We start from the raw sequence: 18,425 nt of genomic DNA on the forward strand, positions 1-18,425 counted from the left end.
AATGGCTTTTCAACAAGGACAGGTCCATATTGAAATGGAATATAACAGTGCTGTGTGTGATGTATTACAAAATTATTTTTTTTTATTTGAAAGGCGCATGTATGCCATTAAATGTGGAATATGACATCATTTAAATGCACCAAACGGTAACGGTTCTTTGTCACCTGCTCACCTCGCGTTGGTTGGTGTCGTTTCATATACGTCAATTTTTCTTCTTAACACAGCCATTTATCCAAAAATGCGCCTCGTGACTAAAGATGATTTTTCAGCCAAAACTGTTATCCTCTTCCAAACGATTTGAAGCGCAGTCAGCGAACAAACGGCGTCATTTGGATCTTGTACGGATGTAGGCCCAAGTTCTGACGCAAAATTCGTCAAGTTGAAGTCTGCGAAAGGCCCAGTTCTTGTGCACAGCGAGGAATAGACTGCCTCGGGTTCTGCTGTACACTTTCACGGACCGCGGCGATGTTCTCGGCCGATCTAGCGTTCCTTGAACGTACCGGTGCAGTGTTGACTGGTTGTTTACTGAACCGGTCATCTCAAATTTGGCCACCAAACATTGAAGAGTCGACTGTGGAGGGCTACCACGTCTACCGTAAAATGGGCGCAATGCATTCAAGGTTTAAGTTATTAAGTTATCATTTTTATAACAAAGTTTTATCATTTGAACGTGCTGTTCAATCGTATAATTTGTCATGATGATTTATCATAATAAATAAAATAAATTGGGTGCCGCAACGGTCAGTTGAGAACTAGGGCCTAGTGACTTTCATATCTCAACCATTCCTGTGTGCGAGTACTGTTATCAGGGATTGAGGGGACCTACAGTTTTAAGCAGAATCCGGACGGCTTATTTGGGAAAGCACTTTTCATGACAAGAATTACTCTTGGAGAATGGCATAGGCAGGGATCGAACCCAAGACCTCTGGCATGACAGTCCAACGCACTACCCATCATACCACAGGTACAACAACTAAATAATAAAGAAAGATTTGACTGATGTCACCAAAACAAAATGGCCACAACGGGTCGCCAAAATCTACCAGCACCAATTGAAAAACCTTTTAATTTCTATCTTATAGATCATTGTTTAGCCTGCGGTATGTTCGCCTATATAGGGAGTTAAAAGCTTCCTGTCACCTTAGGCTCTACATTTCTCATCCATTTTTGTACAGATGGCTGTACAATTCGATATGTTGTCTATGTCTTAAGTAAAATTGAGATTACAATGTTCCGCAAAAGTTTACGACTCTCTGTAACAGCTTTTATTATCTTGGATAGCTTTAAGAACAACCTTTCTAGTCAAAAGGGACTCAGGCATCTTGATTCAATAAATGTTTTAGAAAAGAGGAGATAATCTTGTTTATTACATCAGAACGTAATTCGGCGTATCCGATGCTAGGCTAAATATTTTCTTAACATGGTATGCTAAGAGATTTTCTACATTGTAATACTTTCTTCAACCTCACACTTGACAGCCAGAAGAATACTTTCAGCAACGTCTTAAACACTTCGAAAACGCAATGCTGTCTTGCTTCGTTAAAGCGAGATAAACCGTCTTTGCCACTATCTATGAGTGGCACTTGCATCAACGAAACAGAAAATCTTGACATCCTGGGAATGTTCACCAGCAACCACCTTTTGTGGAGCGTTCACATACGCGATGTTGCCAAAAATGCAGCAAGATGTCTAGGTTTTTTGCGACGTTGCAAGAAATTTTTTTCTCCGTCTGATCTGGCTACAATCTATAAAACCTATATACGTCCGAAACTTGAATATAACTCTCATCTCTGGGCTGGTGCTTCAGTAACTTATTTAAGCCTCTTGGACAGTATTCAAAAAAGAGCTTTTAAAATGATTGGTGAAATAAACTTCATCAACTCGTTTACATCACTCGAACATCGACGCAAGGTCTCTTGCCTCACCTTTTTTTACCGTTATTTTAACGGACTATGCTCTAGTGAAATAGCCAGTTGCATTCCTCCCCTTAAATAATTTAACCGTAATACCCGCGCTTCTAGGAATGCCCATCAGTTTACCCTTGAGCTCAACTTCGGACGTACTATGAAGTACAGAGATTCTTTTTTTAGCCGTACTACGCGAATATGGAACGCCTTGCCACGCTCTATCTTTCCCTGTCATTGCAATGTTCAGAAATTTAAAACCAATGTACACCGACACCTCCTATCCAACCCTTCCCTCTTTTCCTAATGCTCACACTGTGTCTTTGGCATATTAAAGGTATAAAAAACCCTTTTAGTGTTTGCTAATTATAAAAAAAAAAAAAAAAACTTTGAATTTGCCTGCCTAACTCCTGTTGTAGTTGTGAAACTCAAAAGTTCGGCAACATTCTTTACTGCCTGCTAAGCTACTTTGTATAACTCTTCAAGCACAATACCGAATTTAAGTGATACTCCTTCACCATACAACTTATAAGATAAAGCTCCCCGATTTATTGTGTCGAAAGGTGCTTTGAAGTTAAAGCTATTCGCCAAGCTCCTAAGAGTGAAAATATTATTAACAATGGTAGAGTAACCTGACCTAAAACCAGCTTGGAATTCTTTCAAATCTTTTCTTGTTTCTATCCATGCTGTGTGCCGCTTAAGTAGTATCGTTTTCAAAATGCTGTACGTTTCGTTAAGAAAAGAAGTCCCACGGTAGTTAGAAGCTCCTATCATTGATCCTTTTTATGTTCCATCACCTAAAAGCTGGTTTTTGAATTCTGCTCGTAAGCTTGTTATACTGGGCACCTGTGAATTTTGACAATGCGAGGCAACGTAGATTACAGTCAATACTGTAGAGAACTGAATTTAATACTTTCAATCTTTGAGATATTTCTTAAGCTGATAATTAATCAGCATTTCCATGACTTTGGAGAGAACCTATCCGCTCGGATAGTTGAAAAGGCTTATTTAGTGTTTTTCCCAGTGTTGAAGAACACCTCTTCAGAACATTAGCGGGAATACTATCAGAAGATTTGTGGATGTTGTGATATTCTTTAAGGCCTCTTAAGTGCAAAAAAAAAAAGATTGGTCCCATATAATCAGCGAAGTCATAGCACTCTAAGGAAGATTTAAATTGTTACCGAACTGCCTAGCAAAGAAATTAGCTTTCTCCAAAGTGCTAACAAATGGAGTTTCATTGACAACGAGCCAAGGAAGAAGAGTACCTCATGTTTTCTTTACCAATAACCAAAAATTGTTACTGTCTTTGGCATTCGGATGGCCTACCTGGAAAGGAAAGAGTATGCCCGATGACTAAACAAATAGCTTTCAAGATCCTATATTTCGTACCACGTAAGCGTCTTTAACCTTTCTGCAACACTATAATCGTGCACGTTCCAGAGTGGCTTTAAGCTATGCAGATCAACTTTAGACCAAATATTCACATTAAGGCAAAACCCACCAACTTTATATCAACTTCAGGGCCGCATATAATAGCATAATTCGCCAAGAGCTTTTATTACCAATGTCTGAACTCGGGATCACTATAAAACTGATACTGCATGATGTTATAAAATACGGGTAACAGCTCAGAGATATTTCAGACATGTGCAGGGTTTAGGCAAGTTTCTTCAACATAGTTAAGGAGCAGATAGTGCTCAAGAGTAATGTTAACACCTGGAAGGTACTTTATTTAACAGGTCTTCACAGTTTCGCATTTTCGGCGGATATTTGGTTTTATATATTCGAAGAGGGCGAATGAAGGAAAAGATTCAATCGTGAACTGTACGAGCTGTATCAAGATGTGGATGATATACAAAGAGCCCAAACACGCCGGCTACAACGGTTCGGACACCGTGAATAGACATCAATGCTCTAGACCGAACGTGCGATACAGATATCAGGTTTGGAAGGAACCGCCAACGATGGAAGAACGCATTATCTCAGGATCGGGAGCCTGATAAGTAAGTAAGTAATATTAATATTTTCATTTTATACTGAAACTAATAATGTCCTTAACTACATATCTGATCCTGATGCAATTTAGATTTCTCATGATGAATATAATTAAAAATGACTTTAACCATAACAGAATTAAGGGCATAAGCACATATTGTTCAGGAGAACATTTTGAAAAGAAAATAGAACAAAATCAACAAAAAAACAGAGTTACGGAAACCACTGCAAAAAGAAAAAGGACCAAGAGAAAAAGAAAAACTTTGTTTTTTTTTTAAATATTAGAAAAATATTTTCCACTGCATCTGCTTTGAATACGAAAGTTTAGAGTGCGCGGGGGGGAGGAATAAGGTTTTTTTTAAAGCTAACTGGTGTTGATGTTTGTTTTTTTTTCCTTCCGCAAGGATTATGATAAGTGGGTAACCCGAATGCTCTTGAATTATCCTCGGCAATTAGACATTGAAGGCTTGAACTCTCTTTTGCTGCTTTATATTCCAACTCAAGAGGTGAACTCAACTGAATAAATGAATTAAATAGTTGACACAAGTGTGGACGACGACCGACGAACTACGCTACGGGCGATGGTGAGGGACGAGCGGACGTGGAAGGGACGGCTCTACCAGAAAAGGATAAGGAAGATAAAGGAAAGAAAAATTTATATCATCACATGAAATGAGTTTATTTAAGACTTTTTTTTTAAATTGTGTTATTTTTTGTGAGTGTTGTTTTGTCTTCTGTGTCTATAATATTATTCTTTTATTTTCTTAACAGAATGAGAATGAATAATAAAATAATTGAAGATATGAAGCATAACTATTGTGGTGATGAAAATTCTTTGTTGGTAGAACTTAAGATTAAATGTGTGTGGAAATGCGCTCATCAAGAGCAAAGAAAACTGGAAACCATGATTATAAAATTTTTAATTTTGCAAGTGGATACAGTGTAGCCAAAACAAAAGGTACTTTAATTGCCTTGATTATTAAATAATTAAAAAACAAATTTAGAATTCAATAAGTGCGTATTTTTGTTTTTTAAATTGAAATAAATAAATACAGTTTTTAATGGAAAATAAAATATAGTTGTTAAATATGGGTTGGTTTTAATTTCCCCAAAGATAAAATCCCCAAAGAAATATTCCCAAATCCATAATTCCCAAAACGAAATTCCCAGCAGAAAAATTCCCATAAGTAAAATTTAATATTGCCAGCTTGTTTTTGGTTGAAATATAGGCTTTTTTACAGCTTTTGAAAGATTTTAGTCCACCATCAACAGCTCGTCTCAGAATTGTCCTCGCGCTTACGTTTAGCTCGAGTTGGGTTCTTATATTCTCGATGATATAAAAAGGGATGATATTATTATTGCAGAATCCTCGTTTTGTTGTTTTTCTTGGTCTGCTACCTCTATGAATCATTTGGAATGACTTTTTGGATTTGAATAATTTTATTAATCGGCAAATCACTGATTTTGGAGTGCAATATTTTTTCGATATTTTAATTTGACTCATTCCACTTTTATATTTTTTCTTGTATTTCGTTAGAGTATTTGTTTTCGACCATTTTATGAAAGTTAGTTAAGAACAATGGATTTTGTAGTAATAATATAAGAAGAAGAAAAATAGCAATAAAAAGCTGCTTTTGTTTTGACCAATACGAAATTGGGTTAACTGTCCTACTTATGTCATATTTGAATGGATCGTTATGAAAATTTCATTCCCTTGTGGTCTATTTAGAAGTACGTACAAGGGTGGAGCGTACAATTTTGTTTTCGATTTTTAAATTCGAATAGCTTTTAAAGATTCCATAATTACGTTAACTATACGTAAAAAATAAGAAAACAAATATTTTTCACTTTTCTTAACCATCTACCACAGCTCAAAGTTTTGAAAAATAGGCAAAATGGTCATTTTTTTGTCGGCTCTGTAACTTTTAAAGTATAAATCATACAAAAAAGTATTCTTCACAAAAAAGAAAGAAGACAATTTAATTTTCTATGGAAATAACACTAAAAACTTCAAATTGCGATGAGCCTTTCTCAAGATATTTGTTAAAAAACATCCTAATACTACCTTAAGCCATTTTTTTTTGTTTGAATACCTACCAAGTCATAGAAAAAAATTTGAATATTTCTGCATTACGAAATCGTTTCTTTTTTTTAGCGACTGGACCGGAAGAAAAGAGGGTTCACACATGGTTTTTGTTATTTCAATTTATTGTTTCTTGGTGTCGGTCTTTAATGCAGCAGGTAGGTACTTATTCGATGAGAAATGTTTTCTCGCGCCAATCGAATGTACCGAATTTCGTAGTGCGGTTCCGATTTGGTTGATCGGTCACAACTCACAAGTGCAGCTGGTGGTCGATGAAAAATGGATTTCGCGGGCCACTCTATAGTTTGTATCTGTCTTGCAATAATTATTTAAGATCAGTCGTTCATTGATCTGGTAAGATCGTTTCTCTATCAAATACCTACAATTCAAAATGTTAAAGCGAGTAACTCGACAAGATTCCGACTGTCCTATCTTTGGAGCAACGTACCTTATAAATAAAAGAGTGTTACCGACAATTGCTGAAGTTATAAAACACATAATTTGTGTGAGAAATGAATGGTTCATATGCCAACTACATGCTAATGAATTGCCTCTGCGTCATTTAGTTATTAAATTGGATGAAGCTACATTAGGACCTCAAATCTATTCAGGACACATTGGAAAGGCGCTGGAAAATTGTTGTGACCTTCCTGTTATTGGTTTTTTACCAATCCCAGGGAACCTACCTGCTTTGTCAAAAGAAATCTAAGATACTTTAAGTACAGATCAAAAATATTTATTTCAAATGTGTAAAGTAAAGGATCCTGTCCTAGAAATCTCTTCAACAGAAACCCAGGAAAAATGGCACACTCTAGGTGGTTGACAACTGCCAATAGAATTCTAAGGCTTTATGTTGCCACATCTAATCCGAGTGAAAACTTAAACATACTTGCAGAATACATTGTAAAGGTGTATGGCCCAGTTTGGTTCAATGTGAAAAAAGACAGTTCTTTGCAAAATGGTCCAAGTCACGGTTTCGAATTAGTAAATTTATCAAGATGCTTCAATTCGAGCGAAAGAGAAATAATTGACCCCGTTATTCAACGCAATTCTTATTTTGCACATCCGGAGATCATATTAATGGCAATGCTTTGTGATGAAAGACCTAACATCAGAGAACTGGGGTTAAGAAGAATTATCCAAGCTAGAAAAAAACGTAGTTCTTCAGTTAGTCTTTAAACGACCGAAATTAAACTTCAATGCCAAATATTATATTGACTTTATTATCTGGACCGAATCACAAGTTACAGCACCCCCATTATTGGAGAAAATGAGTAATCAGGATTTAGAAGACATTCTTAAAAAAAACTCCAATCGACATGTCAATTTCGAACTACCCTTGTCACACTCAAGCAGTTGAGCGCTGCGTGAAGATGGTGACCGAAGCTTCAAGTACATTGGGGGCCTGAACACTAAAGATAGATTCAAAAAGGCATCGATTGCCTTTTACGACTGAAGTAGAATTTTCGGGAAAACCTGGGGACCAAACCCTCAAATAATCAGATGGTATTCGGCAATAATTAGACCAATACTCACCTATGGTAATTTTTGGTATGGTGGAAAGCTTTAGAAAAGAGCACGAACCTGAAAACTTTGACAAAAATTCAAGGACTTGCGTGCACTGGCATTACGGGAGCAATGAGATCCACTCCAACTGTTGTTTTTTGAGCTCTTAGACAGAACATATGAGCAGTGTCCTAGCTACGATATTAAAATAGTCCTGGGCGATCTTAATGCCAAGCTGGAAAGGGAAGACATCTTTGGTGGAATAATCGGGAAAACAGCCTGCACGACAACAGTTCCGACAACGGATTCAAGCTCTAAGATTTTGCTGCGGAGCGAAACTTCATGGTAGCTAGTACGCGTTTTCCACACCTTAACATCCACAAAAGAACTTGGAGTTCTCCAGATCAATCTACCTACAACCAGATTGACCATATTGTGATCGACGCCAGACATCAATGTCCTAACTTTGCTAGAAGCTTTGCTAGAAGCTTTGCTAGAAGCTAAGCTCGGACCACCACCTCGCGGCGCTGCATAAAAGGAAACCGACTTCTCATAACGAAAAAGAGAGAGCATGAGAAGCGTGCGGTCGAAGATGTTGTGAGGTTTAAAAGCAGAAATGAAGTTCGAAAGTTTTATGAACAGGTGAAACGAAATTCACAGGTATTCCTCTGTCAGGCAGGATGATCCACTCAACATAGACGACGAAAGCCAACAATCCCGTCCTCCCGACATAGACGACGTAATGATTGCCATATCTAAAGTGAAATCTAATAAAGCCCCTGGAGCGGAGATAAGTTGGTTAGGTGCATGCACTAACTTATGGTCGGAAGAAAGCATGCCCGATGAATGGAACCTCAGTATTGTTTGCCCGATCTTGAAAAATTGAGACCCTCTAAATTACACCAACTATAGAGGAATTAGTCTACTTAACATCACCTATAAAAGGCGGCAAAATGGGTTTAACGGTTAATGAGGGCAAACAAATGTAAATGCTGTCGTCAAGAAAGGACCTACAATACCGACGTCTTGGTCAAAACGTCACCATCGACCGCTGTTCCCTTGGGCTAAGAAAGCAATTGAGTGGTAAAGTCCTCTCTCGAGAGACCAAAGTGTCCCTATATAAGACCCTTTTCAACCCCGTCCTGCTATACGATGCAGAAGCCTAGACTATGACAAATGCGGATGAAAGCACCTTGGGTCGGTTCGAGAGAAAAGTTCTTCGTGTGATCTACTGTCCCGTATGCATCGAAGGGGAGTGGAAGAGAAGTGGTAACGACGAGCTGTACAATTGTACAGTGACGTAGACTTTGCCAGAAGGGTAAAAGTCCAACGACTAAGATGACTGGGTCACGTAGAACGCATGGAAACCAATGCTCCGGCCCGGAAAGCCTTCGAAACCACTCCCACAGAGCAGCGCAGTAGAGGAAGGCCGCGGATCAGGTGGCGCGCACAAATGAAAAGTGACTTCACCAAACTTGGAGTGTTAAACTGGAGACATCTAGCTAGGGACCGAGCTAGATGGAGAAGTTTGTTGGGTGAGACCCTAGTTCACACAGGACTGTAGCGCCACCTTAAGTTAAGTAAAGTAGAAGTTAAAAAAACAAATTGGGTGGCGCAACAGTCCGTTGTGAACTAGGGCCTAGTGACTTACAACTCTCAACCATTCCTGTGTGCGAGCAATGTTGTCAGGAATGGAGGGGACCTACAGTTTATATGCCGAATCCGAACGGCTAATTTGAGAAAGCACTTTTTCATGACAAGAGTTACTCTTGGAGAATTTGTCAATTCCTCGCAAGAGGCAGTACCAGTGACTTTAGATGGCATAGGCAAGGATCGAACCCAAGACCTCTGGCATGACAGCCCAACGGACATGTATGTATCTAGACTTCAAGTCCCAAGAAAGATACAAATTACAGCAAAATGGAAACCTGAGAACAATAAATCAGCAGAACAGGAGAGCCAATAAAAGATTGTGTGACGTTCTATCGTCTATTTATATGAAGCCAACAAATAGAGACATCTGGATAGACTTGGAGGATGCTTAATTCTATAACCAACATTTTTAACTTTTCAAACACACAAATTTAAAATTTTAACAAACAATGCCTTTTCTTGTAACGCTTTAAAAAACTTAGTTAATAATATTGTAAATAAATAAATGTAAATATGAAACTTATGCAATAAAAGCTTGTAATACTGTGTACTTACATAGGTACACATTACTTAAAATAAAAGTTATGCTTAGTACCCCGAAATATTTAATATAACTTATGAATTTATTTAAAATAACCACCCGCAATAATAATACAAATTCATCACTTTCAAATTCAAAAAACAAATAAGAACACTTACCAGCAATAGACAATAAATACATTATTAACACTCGCGATAAATTAATAATTATTAATATATATTTTATAAACTAAAAAAACACTCACTAAACTAACATTATCTAAATTAAACTAAACAAACGAACTAAAAAGAAATGAACACAAGAAAACACATGCGACGAACGGCATCACATGATGCAACGAAACTACGATGCATCCACGAGCACAAGTTATAGAAAACTAATTGATGCAATGATCATTTACTAGTCAGCAATTTACGCATCATAGTAAAAACGGGAAAGGATAACGGAACTTTTCCATTCATGTGTAAAACATTTTGCCAAAGACACTCCAAATATAGAGTGTCTCTGCTTTTGCACTCTTTATTTGTTTATTTGCAATACTGTTGTTGTTGTTTTACTAGATGTCATTTTATTTTGTTTTATTATTAATTTGTTTCACTTTGTGTGTGTATTTCAAATAAGATAGTGGCACTGGTATATCGCAAGACTAGAAAGGACATGTTCAGATGATTGCAGAACAAATCTTTGAAATCAAAAACTAAGAAGTTGTAAAGCTATTATAATAGCATAAAATAGTTTAAAATAAAAAACAAATAAATAATTAGAAAATGTAAAATCAGCCTTAGGCAAAACATTGCCAGTCGTTACAAATACAATAAAGGAAGATAAAAAAGAATTGTATTTAACAAATTTTAACTATTATTTAAAGTCACTAGGCCCTGTTTCTCTATAGACTATTGATTATTTTTCATACTAAAAAACTTGATATTTTGACATGTAAGATAAATGTATGTAAGCTTATACAAGGAAGTCAAATATTATTATAAAATCATTTGATGTATATCAGATAAAATTATCTCAAAGACTTGATATATGAAACACTAATCCATCCCTTGAAGGCGAAATGAATTTTGAACATGAACCATTTATTTTTAAAGCTTATTGAAAATAGGCGTGTATTTTTTTGGGAGGGCTTACAAAATATTTTTAGAAATCTTGAATATAATAAATTTCTTTCTATTGATTGGAATACGAGAAGCAAATACAAAAAGAAATATTGTATAATATATTTAGAGGTAAGTATAAAAATAAGGAATGTTATTCAAATGACATATTTTGAGAATATTTTGACAGGTGGCATATGCCATTAATTTGGTATCCTTTCATTCTTTGTATTTGTATGTATATTATGTATAAAAAGGTGGTATACAGGATAGGGTGACTAATAAAACGCCACGTTAATGCTATGAAAAAAAAAAACGATTAGTAAATTTACGTCATTAAATTAAATGTCACTTTGAAGTTTCTATTTGAAGAGTTTGAGCTTCGCGACTCAGACAATTTTTGTACTGTTGCTTTCATCAGTAAAATTTATAATGATGTGATCGGAACAGTTAAAAATTGGAACACCAACAGTAAAACGAAATGGAATTTTTGTAGACTTTTGGCAGTCAGCTGTTCGGTAAAATGAAATTTCATCATTAAAAAAATTAAAATGGATTTATAAATTAAATAAAACTTTAAATGCATTGTTTCTTTTTGAACAAAAATACTTGCTAGAAATACATCTGTAACATGTTCAAAAACTAAAAACAAAAAATTTACTGATGGATTTTACTGATAGCTATAACCGGCCCCTTAATAGAGCAGCCTACAGCTGAGAATTCCAATTAATACGCCGGTTTAAGCATTTTTGCTTTGTTTATTTTCACGAACTGTCACTGTTTTGATGAGTTGCGATGCCCGTTTTATACTAAAAGGCAATTAGCAACTTACTAGTTAGAAAAATGAAAGGACAGGATTTAAAATTTAGGATTCAATTAGTAAATTGCTAAATATTCAGAAAATCGGTACTAAGTAAAATGTTAAGTCCTTAACAGAAGGTTGTTTGAAATGTTTTGCCATTGCCTTCAAACTAATTTTATTTTATAAAAATAACTGGCGTAACATTTTACACAACCTTTTGTTAAGGGCTTAACATTTTAATGAGTAGCAATTTTCTAAATATCTAGCATTTTATCAAGCGACTTTAAAATTTTAAACTTTTCTTTTCGTTATTAACATCATGCTAAGACTAATACGAGCGCAGCACCAATAAAAATGTTTTAATATTGCGGAAAAAAGTCATAAAGGCATTTTAAACGCTGGTGTGCCCCAGGGCTCCCTTTTGTCTCCGACCCTCTTCCTCATTTTTATAAATGATCTCCTGTCCGCTACTTCTAATCCAATACATTGTTTCGCTGACGATAGCACTCTTAGCTTTTCATATTCGTTTCCAGACTCACAACCCTCCTCTTCGGATGTGGAACTGCAACGGCAAAATATGATTAGCTCATTAAATTCCGTACTACACAGCATTGTACAATGGGGAATGAAAAATCGTGTGGAATTTAATGTTTCGAAAACGCAATGCTGTCTTGCTTCGTTAAAGCGAGATAAACAGTCTTTGCCACTATCTATGAGTGGCACTTGCATCAACGAAACAGAAAATCTTGACATCCTCGGAATGTGCATCAGCAACCACCTTTTGTGGAGCGATCACATACGCGATGTTGCCAAAAATGCCGCAAGATGTCTAGGTTTTTTGAGACGTTGCAAGAAATTTTTTTCTCCGTCTGATCTGGCTACAATCTATAAAACCTATATAATTCCGAAACTTGAATATAACTCTCATCTCTGGGCTGGTACTCCAGTAACTTATTTAAGCCTCTTGGACAGTATTCAAAAAAGAGCTTTTAAAATGATTGGTGAAATAAACATCATCAACTCGTTTACATCACTCGAACATCGACGCAAGGTTTCTTGCCTCACCCTTTTTTACCGTTATTTTAACGGACTATGCTCTAGTGAAATAGCCAGTTGCATTCCTCCCCTTAAATAATTTAACCGTAATACCCGCGCTTCTAGGAATGCCCATCAGTTTACCCTTGAGCTCAACTTCGGACGTACTATGAAGTACAGAGATTCTTTTTTTAGCCGTACTACGCGAATATGGAACGCCTTGCCACGCTCTATCTTTCCCTGTCATTGCAATGTTCAGAAATTTAAAACCAATGTACACCGACACCTCCTATCCAACCCTTCCCTCTTTTCCTAATGCTCACACTGTGTCTTTGGCATATTAAAGGTATAAAAAACCCTTTTAGTGTTTGCTAATTATAAAAAAAAAAAAAAAAAAAAAATCCACATTCACATAGTACAGCTATAGAACGAATATCTTTAGGTACGACTGCAGGTCGTCAACTCAAGGTTAGTCTAAGAGACATTCCTAGCACAGCAAGTATTACGATTAAAGTGCTAATTCGCTAGAGCATAATCCGTTAGAGTAACTGCTCTTTGCCTTCAGGCAAGACAAATTTCGACGTTGTTTAATCATACGGAAATAGACATAAGCTGAAATATTTTTGTTTTTATTTTTCAAAAAGGCAGTGTCAATAAATACAGTGCCATATGCATTGATTAACAAAGATCTACACATAGATACTCTCAGGTTCCACAAGAGTAAAATCCAATCCAGCTACTCTTCCGCAATCTCATCCGCAATTCATTGTTTTTTTACTGGGAATATTATGTCTTGCCATGAGCACCTTCAAATGTCACATTTGACATTAGAAACGGTCAATCTGTTGTTTACTTTTTTGTTTATTTATCTGTTGTGTCGGTAGTTATTGGTTTTGTGTGAATCCATTCCTCGAAGTAAGGGAACTTCATGATTTGGAGGCGCACCTACTCAAGGACTTAGTATGGGAGGACTGTGCAGACTATAAGAATTTTCGTAGTATGTCGGTCGACAGCTTTGAAGCTGTTCTGTGCCTAGTAAAGATAACTTTTAGTTAATGAATTTAATCACTCGACGACAATTTAAACGAAATGAAATTTTAATTTCAAAAAAACTGTGGAAAATGGACGCTCACGACTATATACACCTCAAAAGTCAAATTTGATGACAGGATTTTGAACCAATCGAAAAATCCAAACTGCGATGACCGGATCATGGATTGGATGTTGGATTGTTGGTCTCTATTGGATTATTTGATGGCAGGCCTATAGTCATGTCATCAGAAATGTTCAATGGAGACCTCAAGTTAGAATATAACCTACGAACCAACCCCTTTTCTTCATTTCTTATTTCCATACCTAATTTACAGAATAAAAAATTAATTTTCCTTACACATCCTTTTAAAAATTGTATGTTTTATTAAGTTGAGATAAGTTCTCATCTGAATTTCGCTAAATTTTGTACAATCTTGTTTTAAATTATGATGAAAAAATGTACCGACTTTCAAATATAAAAACCTTATTACTGCGCATCGTTTTTTGGGCATTTTTCATATATTTTAGCATACAAAAAATATTAAGCATAATCCTAAGCTTACCGTTTTTCATAAAACTTGCCTATGTCATGTCACCCTGTAACAAACAATAAATATAATATACCTTTATGCTTTATTAAATATTCAAAGGAAATAAATCTGTTGGTAGAGGCGTTGAGTTTCACGCGAATTTGGTACTGCTGTATAGTGATTGCAATATGAGGAAATAAATCAATATTTTTGTTGAAAGTGAAAATAAATAATAAAAGAAAACGAAAGCAAAGCATAAGATGTTTCCAATTGAAACAATAAAATAAGAATTCATACGTCAACTTACTTTCTATACTTTATATATCTATAAATTTATATCTATATATTTTTACACACACGCATGTATTTTCAATGTTGTTGTTAACCCTGCTGCAAGGCCAGTGTAATCGGGTTGTTATGTTTATGTTGTATTCAACTTCATAGGGGCTAGCGGCTATCTGTCAAACAATACGCCGGAAGTTGATAAGTTGTCATGTATCAATGGTTATTTAGCGTCCATTTTTAATTTTCCCTAGTGTCATCTCTCAATTTCATTCTGTTTCTGTGATTTGAGGGGCAATAGAAACTCAACTAATAAAATCAAAAACACTCTATAAAGATATAAATCCCCGGTAGACATCTTGGTTTGCCTACAAGCTAAACCGGAAATCAGCCTCATAAACTTTTTCATAGTATGCGTGTAATTTCTCCTCTAATTTATTAAATTTCCCCAAAAACCTCAGTAAGTGTGTCTATGTATGCGTGAAAACACGTCAATTTTTCTCGTTGAATTCGTCCACATTACAAATACAACAATGTAAACAAATGGGTTTTGGAGGGTGATACGTACGAAGGATTTATATCTTTACTAGAGTGTTTTTGAATAAAATGTTAGATATAAAGATTGTATAACTTCTTAGCATTAATAATATTTAATTTGAGGAGTTATAAACTTGGTCTGCTTCCCTGAAATCGTGCCAGCAAAATGTTTTAAGAGAATTTTTCGGGGGTGTGAATTGACTTAATTGATTTTTGTTTGTTTTCAAAATTGGCTTTAAAAAAGTTGTTTTCAATAATGTGGTTCTGAAAACGTGGACAAAAGGAGGAGTCATACTTGGTTAGCAAAATTTTGAGATCCAGTTTCTTACTATTTACGGTTCACCGAAACCCATCCTTAATTTACCCTAAAATAGACTTATAAGTTTAATTTTTGAAACTTTAAAACGAACGAAGAAATAAAACGTTTAAGAATTTACCAAGAAATAACTAACCTACTTTTACTATAGCTTTATTATAAACACAAAAGTTTGTCATTATGTCATACAAATTATTGCAGGGCACGGCTGGCTTTAATAAATTCCATCGAATGTTGTAGACTACACCATAGGCCCACGACGCAGAATAATGCCCTAGGTTAGGTTAAAGTAGCTTCGGATTCAGAATCCACACAGAATACCACATGAATCTAGAGAATTACTTCTTACTAGTCGAACCATTTTGAGCTCTTTATAAAGCGATATTTGATATCCTTTTAAGCTAGTTCACTCTGATTAACAAAAGAGTAGTCTCCCAGATGAAGTTTGCATCTTAGTGAAAGAGCAGGGCAAGTTCAGAGTCCGAGAAAGTGAGAGACTGTTTCCTCTTCTTCTCCATCCATACAGCTCCTGCAGAAGTCATTTAAGGCTACACCAAGTCGTAATGAGTGTCTGCCTATGAAGCAGTGCTTTGAGATAACAAGTCTTTAGAGCGCTTTAGGTCCATAAAGGCCATATGTGTTTTGTGGCTGCGCATGTTGGTAAATTGCTAGAGTTTGCTATAGCAAAAGATGTTTCTTTTAGCATGCGTTTACATATAGCTATCGGCATACCTATCTCCTTCCATTCAGGTAAAATAGGCATGACGGACGGTTCCATTTTTAGCGAGTTCATCGGCTCTTCAATTTCCCGTGATGTCTCTGTGGCCCGGCACCTAACATAGGTGAATGTTAAATTGCTGAGCCATCTCCATAAGAGACGATCGACAATCGAGGGCCGTTTGAGATTTGGTTGAGAAACCGTCAAGAGATTTAATAGCAGCCTGACTGTCAGAGAAGATGCGGATATCAGAAGTTGATATCACGTTTTCTCTAAGCCAGAAGAGAACCTTATTGATCGCTAAAATTTCCGCTTGGAAGACTCTACAATGATTAGGGAGGCGGAATGAGAGGCTAAGATTAAGCTTTTCTGAGTACACACCACTACCAATTCCCTCATTTGTCTTGGATCCATCTGTAAAATGCCCTAACAGAATCATTATTTTTGTAATAACGTCAAACCAGACTGATCATAAATCAAGTGACAGCTGCTCTGAAAAAAGTATTGCCAGAACAAAAAAAGCACTCGTTACTTTGTAAGAAAATCAATAATCATTTTTAATGGAGTCTTACAACCGATACACTTTTTCCGAAAAATACAAAAGTTTAATTAATTTCCAAAAATTATATAATTAATTGAAACCATAAACAAGAGTGAAACTGAAAGTTAAAGTTTATAAATTTAATTTTGTTTTCCCACACACGCGTTTCTCAGATATTTCGTGGACTGCATTAGAGTATAATCCTGTAAAACTAAAAATTTAATTTTTCGAAAGATAGTTAGACAAAGTTATTAATCTTGTTTCTGTAGCCGACAAGTCTCAAAAAATTAAAATGCTTATACGATTTGTATTACCTGAGATGAGCTGTTTTAAAAAATATTCATAAGAAGCTTTTCGTTACCGCTGAGGGAAGGAGAGGATAAGTAGTAAGTGTTTACAGGTGGTATATTTCGTAGCTTCAGAAGCAAAGTGTTCTATATCAAAATTTAGCGAGTTTTCGCCAAAACTCGGTTTTGACCAAAAACTAACATCGAAAACTCAAGTTTTCCCATACAATATTCGTTTTCGTTAACAACCAGTTTTATATAAAACATGCCGAGAACTAGTAGCATTTCAGAGATAAACTAAACAAACAAACCTTTCGAAACATTCAGCGCTCAATAAAATGTTTTAAAATTTAGTTTTGTTCAAAATAAGATTTATCTGTTGAAATAATTTGTGGAAGACACAAAAGTGTTTAACAAAAATAAAATCAAAATAATGTTTTTTAAAGCGTTTTTTTTTCAACATTAAAAATGTGTTCAGCTTTCTTTTTGTATATTCAAATCTATTTTCACAAACAATAATTGAAGGACTAAACTTTTATTTACAATTCGATGACAGTCGATATTGCGAACATTGAAATGTCAAACGAAAATGGTAAGCAGATATTTAGTCTGTAGGATTTTCATGTTTTCAAAAACTTTTTGTGTCTTGGTTTGGTGTGAAAAAAATTTCCTGATTCAAATCCACCGAAAAACTTTTACTGACAAAAAATCTGTCATTGGAATTGTGCGAAATTAGAACACAAATCAGTGGAACGATTCGTTTCACGTGCTTGCATATACCCAAATTCGCACCCACCCCAAATCCTATAGTGATCCCAGGTAGGTGGTTGCAGAGGGCAGCATGCCCCCCCTTACATACCTAGCTATTAGTACGCCGCCGTGCATTCCATCATTTTTTGGCCTTATTTCTTTTTATAAATCAAAATAAAGCCAAATTAGTTTTATTTCGTTTTGAACAACGAAATAAAGCCAAATTTCAAATTTGGTGTTATTTCATTTGGTACTATTTCACGTTGATATTTTTTCAGATATTTCAATCGTAGGTGGGAAGTTACTTCACACAATTTTCTGATGAAATTATCTCTCGCCTTAAGTGGGAGATACTTACTTAAGGTGGCGCTACAGTCCGGGGCGGACCTGGGCCTCAACCAACATGCGTCTCCAGCCAGCTCGGTCCCTAGCTAGCTTTCTCCAGTTTCGCACGCTAAGTTGGTTGAGGTCCTCTCCCACCTGGGTGTGCCACCTGAGTCGCGGTCTTCCTCTACTGCGCCGTCCCTCGGGATTGGATTCGAAGACCTTCCGGGCTGGAGCGTTGACCTAGCCATCTAAGCCGTTGGACTTTAATTCGGTGGAATTAATTCCCACTAGTGATGAAGTTAGTTCTAATGTTAATGTAGTTCCTGTGAAGTTAATTCCCTGCACCATTACAACATGTCGATGTAAAATAATTATAATGTTTTCTTAAAAAAAGTATTCTGTTTTTAAAATTCTAGATTTTAAAAAGCTGTCTACAAGGCTAACAAATAAAAATCGTTTTTATAATGTTAAAGAGTGCGCACT

Source organism: Eupeodes corollae, chromosome 1, assembly GCF_945859685.1.
Source record: "Eupeodes corollae chromosome 1, idEupCoro1.1, whole genome shotgun sequence".
Lineage (NCBI taxonomy): Eukaryota > Metazoa > Arthropoda > Insecta > Diptera > Syrphidae > Eupeodes > Eupeodes corollae.